Below are 9,653 nucleotides of genomic sequence, written 5' to 3'. Positions count from 1 at the left end.
ACTGTGGTTCTCAACTCACCCATTTCTTGGTTGATTTCTGCTAACTTGTTTGCTGTAATGTTAGCAGTGTCACTAAGCATGCAGGCCATTTTTGAAACCTCTTTTGCATTCTAGTAATCATGTCTGGTACTGGTTATTTTTTTTAACAAAAAGTGTAAAAAAAATCCTTAGCATGGCAGAGCAGCATTGCACTGTCTTCTATAAGGGCATAACTTTTCTTCCCACTGGCATTTAGATTCTATAGTGACAAACTGAGAATTAACATGTCATATAGTTAGTAACTATAACAGCATCATTTTGGGGTCAAGAGTATAGTGTCCTATTGTCTTTCCAAGGTCTTGACTAGATGAGTTAAAGTCTTAATGTGTCTCTAAGTCAGTGCTGTCCTGGTCAGGTGTACTGTAGCTGGAGCCATCTGGGACCTCATCTTTGGAAAGACATAAGCTTAACCTCTCTGATGTTAGGATAACTAAGTCATTTCCACGGATTAGTTTCTAGACATTTTCATTTAACAAATAATTTAGGATGTGTCTCCTTTAGAGCTAAATGCTTTGGGCAGCCAAAGAAGCAATATTCTTTAAAGTGCAAAACGTTAAAGTAAACATGGCTAAATGTAGCGTAATATGTAGGGATTTAGGTGGGTGTATAAACTCCATTTTTAAAAATTTGCCGTTTAAGCATTAGACGGTGTCATTCCACAATAGCTTGACCCTGTGGGTTGCAAGGGATTTCACTAACATGATTAATATTCCATATATTGCAAAATTCCTTAAAGCACTTGCTAGTGTAAGCAGGACCATTGTCAGTTTTTAGCTGTAATGGAAATCCTAGAAAAGCAACAGTGTATAATAGATGATTGGTGGCAACCAAGATGTTGTTCACCCTTGTGAACAGAGGTAACAACCATAGTAGAAAGAGTATCAACTGTTCCATGAGCATATTTTAAATTTCAAATTTCTGAGCTATCTGTTTGCCAAATGGCACTGGATTTTAATCCTTGAGGATTAATTACGCCAGCAGAGGGCAGTGGGGTGAAAGAAGAAAAAGATCAGGCCTGAATGATGTGTTGTGCTTGTTCATGGGGTAAAGAGAATTGTACTTGTAACGATTTTTCATTTTGATGAAGAAGTTCTTGAGATTTTTGAGTGGCCTTTAAGGAAAGTACTAGGGGCAAGGAAGCAGCCAGCGCATCATCTTGAGCATTAGCGGATGCTAACGGACCTGGCAAATTAGAGTGAGCAGGAATATGAATTATGAAAAAGGTTGAGTTCATTATCATATAGATATCTGAAGGGAGAGAAATAATTACGAAACAACATTAGTAGTGGGCTTGGGTTTAAGTCTTGGAGCTTCTAATAGAGAAATGGTTTGGGCACAATCCACAGAATCAGTTACAATATTCAATACCTGAGAAACATCTAATAAAAACTGATTGATTTCTGTGAGGGAAGGCAACTGAGGTGGGTACCATTTATTTTGTGGAGGAGGCAGAATCTGTATATAGAACATAAACTCCTTGTCCTCTTGAAGAAACATCTGTAACAGCATTAAATGGCATCTCTGTAGGATTCATTAGTTGTAATTGTAGGTAATACTCGTGGGGTATCTTCAAAAAATCTTAAAAGGAGATCTTTGGATTAATGATTATCTACAGATCCCGAGGAACATGATAATATTACCTGCCAATTATTATCAGTGTGAAACAAATAATCAACCTGTATTTTATTCAATGGCACAGTGATTTCTGTAGGCTCTGCACCAGCAAATTGTTTAAGAAGTGTCCTTCCCACCATTATCAAGTGTATCATTTCTTGTAAATAAGGAGTTGCAGATAATTATGACATGCATAAATTTCTATAATACCATTACCTTGTTGGTCTGTAATCCCAGTAGGTGATGAGGAGGAAGGATGAACAAGTCATAGATAAGGAAGTAAGAGACCACTTTTATCAGCAACACTATTTAATAAACCAATAACTCCCTTTGCTTTCGAGTTTTAGGTTTCTTATCAAGTATAACTAACAATCTCTGGAAAGTAACATAAAGAACACAGCCAAATCTTTAGTAGTGATAGTGATAAGGACGTACAAAACTGATATGGCTTAAACGTTTTTGTAAGTAACCAAGGGAAAATTGTTTGGGAAGTTCTAAGCAGAGGATGATGGAGAACTTGTTGTGTAATAACATCCTAAATAATTGTAAAGGGATTGCTTTTCATTTTATCTGGAACCAGGTTTAAATTGTGTTCTCTTTGCATTTGCCATGGAAGTTAGGCACTCATTTGAGGCCTAATTAGATGAGCTGGAGAGCGAAGTGCCATCCACTTAATGAATGGACAATAGCTTAGGAAATCCCTTTTGATGAAACTTCCACTGATATCAGGTCATTCGTTGGCTGTTGGCGTAGGAAGAGAAAATGCAATCCATTCCTTATTATGATGTAAAGGAATAGGGAAAAGGCCATCTTTTAAGGCAAATGTAACCCTGAATGTCCTTGAGGGATCACAGTAGGAGCCAGGGCCCTTGCTGGAGGGACCCACTGTTTTCATAGTAGCATTTATGTCCCTGATATCATGTAACTTTAAAAATTTATTCTTCTCCTTTTATGAATTACAAAACATAGGGGAATTCCAGGTACTGACTAAAGGTTCTATGAACTGGCTGTAATTGTTCCTGCTCTAGAAGTTGGGCCTGTTTTAATTTTTCCCCATGAAGGGGCCATTGATCAGCCCACACTGGGTCATCAGAGACCCATTGTATTTTTAAAGGCGGTATGGATGACCCTTGATCAATGACCCCAATTAGGGGGTGTACTTCCTTGTATTATAATTATCAGACGATTTGTTGTAGCATTGGTAAGCACTGCTTGCATTTGTTACAATATATCACTTCCCCACAGATTATATGAGCGTCCTGGGACAATGTGAGGCTGCACAGTGCCAGACGAAGAATCTTCGTCAGTCTGATTTAAGACAGTACTTTTTAAAGAGTCCCGTTGGCGGCCAACACCTTGTACAGGTGGGCCTCTAGACCTTGGCAATGTGGGGTCTCTGTTCTTGATAATAACTGAATGACCTGCGCCAGTAACTAAAATACTTTTAATGGAATCGTTTTCCATGTATAAGGTCAACATATGATGTCTATCCTCAGAGAAATGTCTTGTCCTTAAAGCAAAGGGATTTAATCCCATTGCACTAGCTCTGAATGACTGGATACTTTTTTACCGGTTCATCTTTGATTGTCTGGGTCAATTTTACCCTTGATTCTTGGGCTTGGGATTGCCCCCTGGGGAGTTTAAAGGCTTACCATCCTTGTCAAATTTGAATTGACTGGATTACTAGATTTTTTTTTTGCACTAATTTTTTCTGTGTCCTTTATTTCCTCATTCAAAGCAAGGTCCCCTTTGAGCAGTTTTGCGGATAGCCGCTGCAGTGACTGATGCAGTGTGAGACGGCTGCCAGCATCCCGAGTGACTGTCACCCACTTAGAAAAGTCACCATATCTTACTGGTGCTGCAGCAGCTCTGCACCCTCTGGGGGCTCTAGCAAACTTGAGCTGCCTGAATCAGGATATCTGCCGCTTCACCATGAGTTACTTCCTATTCTACAGCCTCTTAACATGAACAGGAAACTCACACCAAGTCTCACTGACCTCTGTTTTAGTGGCCAGCAAGTCCGCAGTTTCTCCATGATCAGGACCAATTCTCTGGGCTTGCAGTGCACAAAGTGTGCTGGGTCAAAACACTGGGCCAAGCCATTCGTCTGTAGTAGAGCATCGCTATATTGCCCCCCTCCTCAAAGCATGTAGAATTGATAGGGACATTATTGCTATGGTTCCCTTCTGCCTGTTCATCACATTCTTCATACTATCTTGCTTTCCATATCAAGTATTGTCCTGGGTGGAAGCTTCACATACTTGCTTATTGTCCCAAGGAGTAACAATATTCCTGCGTAAATTCTCCCATGTTGTATCAGTAAATAGAGCATGCACGCCATTGGCAGCAACAGATTTTCTGAAATTCTTTGAGAACTCGAAAGTAAATTGGTACTGTTGACACATATTTTGGTCCTGAGGATTTAAAATCATAGGCATCGTAAGAGCTGGCGCAGTGAGAGGTCCGGTCCAGTCATTTCCCGTTGATTATGTCCCTTATCTTGTATAAGTAGTCTCTGAAAGTGAGGCAGCATGGACTGGATTTCTGAATCAGATTGATGAGAATGAATATTTGCTGTGCATGATTATAAAATTGAGGTGTTTGAAAGGGGAGGCGGCACACGTATCTAAATCAGTCTCATTAAATGTAGGCACGGCACCCCCTGCTGAGATGTGTCCAGAGGATCTTCCTCCTTATAGTCCCCTTGGAAGGGATCCAGGCAGTACATCACTGCAGTCGAGACCACGCAATAATATGGCAGGAATTTTGTTCCCCTCCTCGTGGGTTCTTTTCACATTAGCTCCTATGCCTCTCCAGCTGGCAACATCCATGCTTCCTGGTTCAGGAAACCAAGAATTTTACAGTCACTTGTGTAAGTCTTTGACTATTTTGCTAAAAGACATCTCAATAATTGTATAAAATGCTTTGCTCAGAGGACTGAGACGAACCCATATTATTTCATTCTCTCTTACAGTTGAAACTCCTTGGGTGAGAGGACTGAATTCCTACCCTCCACTTCTATTTAGAGAAAATTTTTCTTACCTTCTCCATGTTTTAGGGTCTCTGCACTTTACCTCCAGTGGAGTGGTGATCCGTGGGAGGCAGAAAGTCAGTTCTATTCAACATGAATAAGAAGCCAGTGTTGGTCCAAACCTTGGGAATCTGACCCCAAGTGGTTTATTTTAAGCCATATTTAAGCACAGCACAATTTGATAAAATTTTCTTGGTGATAATTAACTCAATACAGTGTTCACAAAAAAAACATATATAGATCTTCTTGAGAAATAAAGTTAAATAAAGAACAGATGTGACTACACTAAACTCTTTGTAAAGCCCATGTGACACCTTCCATAAAGAGGGATTCGATAGATTGAAAAAAACAAGCAAATAACAATACTAACATTTATGATGAGGGTCTGGGAGTGGGTGTGATCTCCAGCCCCACAGACAGCACAAAGGACAGTGGGTCAGAATGTGTACTCACCTCCAGCCTTCTGGGGAGTCGCAGGTGTAGCATTCCTTCCCTCGAAGGAACAACACTTATGAGAAATGTCTCTCTGTATGCTGTGAATATGTCTTTTTAAATTCATTTTTAAATTTCATTTTACATTCCATCCACAGTTCTCCTAACCCCCTCCCAACCTCCCTGCCTACCTCCTGCCCACTCTCCACTCAGTCCTCCCAGTGGGTAAGGGTTCCCAAGAGAAGTCAACAAAGTCTGGCATATTAAGTTGGGGCAGAATCAGCTCCCCCACATACACACACATACAATAAGGCTGAGCATGGTATCCCACCATATGGAATGGGCTCCAATAAGCCAGCTCATGCGCCAGGGAGAGATCCTGGTCCTACTGCCAGGTGCCTCACAGGTAATCCAAGCTTTGCTACTGCCTCCCACATGTGGAGGCCTAGTTCAGTCCGTGGAAGTTCCACAGCTGTTGGTCTGGAGTTCCTGAGTTTCCATGAACATGGTTCAGCTCTCTCTGTAGATTTCTTCATCATGACCTTGATCTGCCATTGGTTAGTAAGGAAACTGATTTGGCCAATAGCCACACATAATAGAGTCAGGTAGAATACAGGGAGAAAAAGAGTGGAGTCAGAGAGATGCCAGCAACTGCCAGAGAATCACGATTTGAGGTAGCAAGTCACAAACCTCATGGTAAAATAAAGAATAATAGAAATGGGTTAATTTAAGTTGTAAGAGCTAGTTAGTAATAAGCCTGAGATAATAGGCCAACAGTTCGTAATTAATATTAAGTTTCAGAGTGGTTATTTGGAAACTGGTGGACAGAGGAGAAGCCACCAGTTACACAGCCCTGTGTGCCAACGTTCCAGGCTCCCCAAGAGCTTATCTGTGGACACAAGGATCCCGTGCTGCCTCTAGTTTACTTAGAATTGGAATAGATGTTTTTGACTGTTTTTTTCTTAATCTGTTTTTTAAAATAAGAAATAAAAAACTGTATTTTAAAAACCTATTTCCTAGGAGTAAGGGGAAGAGGGTAGACAATATTTCCTGGTATATTTGAGCATCAATGTTCCAGTGAATCTTAGAATCTCAGGGTTATAAAGATCAGTGGAATCATAGTCTTGCACCATGGGAGCAGTGGAAATCTATAAATGTGTTATAGATTTCTAGGTTCCCAGGTGTGCTGGTTTGGATGAGAGTGGGCTCCGTGGTCTCCATCTCCATATATCTGAACACTTGGTCCTCGATTGGTGAAACTGTTTGGAAAGGATTAGAAGACATAGTTGTTGGAAGAGGTTTGTCACTGGGGGTAGAAACTGAGGTTTCAAAACCCCAAAACATTTCCAGTTTCTCTCCCCTCTTCCCTCCCTCCTTCCCTCTCTCTACCGTATCTGATCTGCTTGCAGATCACATGTGAGCTTTGAGCTTCTGCTCCAGTGCCACGCTCCCACCATGGCGGCCATGTGCTCCAGTCCTCTGGAACTCTGAACTCCCAATTAAATGCCTTATTGTATAAATTGATTTGGTCATGGTGCCTTGTAACCACAGTAGAAGGGTAACTAATCTTTCCTAGACCTCTAGGATCTTTCTTAAAAGACTGAAGTCTTGCAGTCAGATCAAGTTAGACTAAATACCTAGAGAGCTCTCGGGAGACCTTCAATGTGTTGACTTCTGCTTTTCCATGTCCCTGCCTCAAAGGGCTTTTCCTGACTTCTTACCCTCAATGCGCCCTGGCCGATGACACTTTCTTTTGCTTTATGTCTGTTAATTTGTTAGAACTGCTCATTACCTAGCATGTGATGGGCTTTTCCCCTTGTTTGCTTGCTGTCCATCTCCCATATACATTATATTAAAGTCAAGAACCTTAGCTGTTCACTGTTAAAACATTCTTAAAACAGTCCTGGCATATTACGAGAGCTAAAAACAGTTATCCGTTCATTTCACGAATACTTATTGCATACTCACTTCCTGTTGGTCTCTTGGAGATGATCCCGTCTCGGGATGGGAGAAAGGTCTCAGTTTGAAGGCCAAACACAATTGGTGGTAGATAAATGGAGCACCGTGTTGAGAAGCATTCTCAGAGATCTGAGAATCCAAAGTGCACGCAGGAAAGTGATTAACAATGTCAGGCGTGAAGCAACAAAAGAGGGAAGAAGCCACGACTCCTGGGGCTCCTTGAGCTCCAAAAAGAGATGGGGTACCTGGAGTTCATACAGCATAGGAAACCCCATCATTCTCTCTGTGTCTTTTGTGGATGGAAGGCCATTAATAGGAAACCAGAAAATGGAGCCTACTCCCAATTAAGGACTCTTCATGAGCATGTTCCAGGAATCCCTAACTGCCAGTCTTGAAATGTTGCATATCACAGAGTCAAGTGCCCTATGACCCAAACCTTTGACATCAGCCAGGGCTGTCCATATTTGCATGACCACGATTTGCATAGACCTTATTTGCATGCCAGAGATCGCAAAACTGGAAATTATATGTGTGACTACTCATGTTAACCTCCTAGACTGTACGCTGGCCAATCTGAGCTGTATTCCCTTTCATGTCGTGAATGACATGCTAGGCGATTGCGCACAAGGCACTCATCCTAACAGAAAGTGCTCTCCTAAAATGGACACCCTGCCCTCCAACATTATGTGATAGGCAGGACTCTAATTGTACCTCAGACTGCTGCCCTCTGGCAGTGTACTCAAAAAACTATTTTCCCTATTTTATTGTGGATGGTAAAATCATTCCCCACCTGTGTCTGTCAAACCCTTGCCTGATCATAGGCTGTGTACACCTGTTCACTGTGCAGTCAGTCTCACTATGGTAGACCCTGAGCTGGAGGGTACTCTGTACAACCTCCCCCTCCCCCATTCATCTTCAGGTTCTTCCTCTTTCCTGGGCCTTTGAAGGGGTTAAAAAGATGCAGAAGTCCCTGGCCCTGAACCAAGCCTGGAACCCAATTCTGTCTGAACTCACAAACCAGTTATTTTTAAAAAGTCCAAAGAGAAAAGGAAGAAAGAAAAGGAAAAAAAAAAAAAAAAAAAACCCTGACTGCTCCAGTCACTGTACCAGCCAGCGGAGAGAATAGAGATTTGAAAGGAACAAAGGGTTTCCTCAAACATGCAGATCAAGGGCTTGGCTTAGGTGGTAACCAGTAACCTACCACCGTGTGCTTTCTGACAGAACCTTCAGAATGGTGGCCTCTGTTCCTGCCCCACTCCTGGCAGGGGGATGGGGAACCCAGGGACACTCTCCTCCCATGCCCTGAGGGCAGCAGCTTATAATCAGACTCTGAGCGCTGCAAAGTTCCTGTCGCCGAGGCCGCCGAGGCACGTGAAACTCCAATCCAGCCTTAAGGACGTTGTCATCTGCCTATGAAGCATGAGCGTCAGCTCCCCAGTTCTTCCTGTTGCCACCCTTACCCTTCACCCTTGGCATTGGGTTTTGTCTTAGGACAGCCTTCAGAGCCTGGGAACAGGTGAACTGGAGGTCTAAGATGGAGCGAACAGGAAGAAGGGATCTACCTGACGTTCTTGGACACAGGAGTCTGGGGCTCTAAAGGTGTCTCAAGCCAAGTACAGGATCCTTTGTTTAAAAGTAGAGCTATGACCCCGAGCCATGGAGACTTCTGGGCCCGGGCTGCAGCTGAGTGCCGTGTCGGGGTTCATGGCCCTACCATAGCCCAGGACTGGGATGTTGTCCAGGGTTCTTGTTTTCATGGAAGACAGTGCAGAAAACCAGGTCTGGACCGAAAACTGAGGCCATGTTGGTTTCCGAAGGTCAGGAGGCCGCCATAACTGTGCAGATCTGAGTACTCTGCGTAGAAACCCAAGGCCAAGGTAGCACCCAGGCCGAGCTGCAGCCTGGGGCCATGTCTGGGTCTGTGGCCCTGCTGCAGCCACGGTTTGTGTTGATATCCATGGCTCCTGGTACCACCAAAGGCCAGGCACATGCCAGAGATCTGGGCTGCCACCTGGGGTAACGCTGTTGTCTGAGGGTCACCTTGCAGCTGGAACAATGCAGATCTGAGCGGCCTGTGCAACCTCCTGGGGCCATAGGGACATTCAGTCCAGAGATGTCACCCACAACCATGTGTAGGTCCAGAGTTCTAGGGCAACCTGGCCCTATGGTGATGTTCATGATCCACGTTGCCACCGAAGACCACAAGAACATCCCCCTCTGCCTCTAGACCACTGCCTGTAGCCATTTTGGAGTCTGAAGGACATGTTGATGCCGAATCATGCCAACCTCAGTGGTTTGCGCTGCTACCTATGACCATGGCCATGTCTGTATCTGTGGCCCCACTACCAGGGCCTGCATTGATGTCCAAGGCTCTGGTTACCACCAAAGGCAGTGCAGATGCCCAGGCTGACACCTGAGGCCATCCTGGTGTCCTCAATCAGCATGGCCAGCACTGCCACCCAGGGCCATATTGACACCCATACGTGAGCTGTGACTTGGGGCCAGTTCTGGGTTTGGGGCCATTTCTGAGTTGGTGGCCCTGCCACAGCCAGAGTCTGTGTTGAGGTCTGTGGCTCCC

General features: G+C 43.7%; 1 long non-coding RNA gene across 1 annotated transcript; it reads right to left on the bottom strand.

Moving 5' to 3' along the window:
* Positions 1–4,795: 4,795 nt before the first annotated feature.
* LOC125416744 (uncharacterized) lies at positions 4,796–7,595 on the bottom strand. The gene is made up of 2 exons (XR_015004021.2): positions 7,085–7,595; positions 4,796–6,375 (listed from the first exon to the last, which is right to left on the bottom strand). It is a non-coding gene; the product is annotated as an uncharacterized LOC125416744 (long non-coding RNA).
* Between the last annotated feature and the right edge of the window lie 2,058 nt (positions 7,596–9,653).

This window comes from Myodes glareolus, chromosome 10, assembly GCF_982192425.1.
Source record: "Myodes glareolus chromosome 10, mMyoGla1.1, whole genome shotgun sequence".
In the NCBI taxonomy this organism is placed as follows: Eukaryota; Metazoa; Chordata; class Mammalia; order Rodentia; family Cricetidae; genus Myodes; species Myodes glareolus.
Note: the sequence above shows the minus strand (reverse complement) of the source record. Positions and strands in the feature narration are given on the sequence as shown.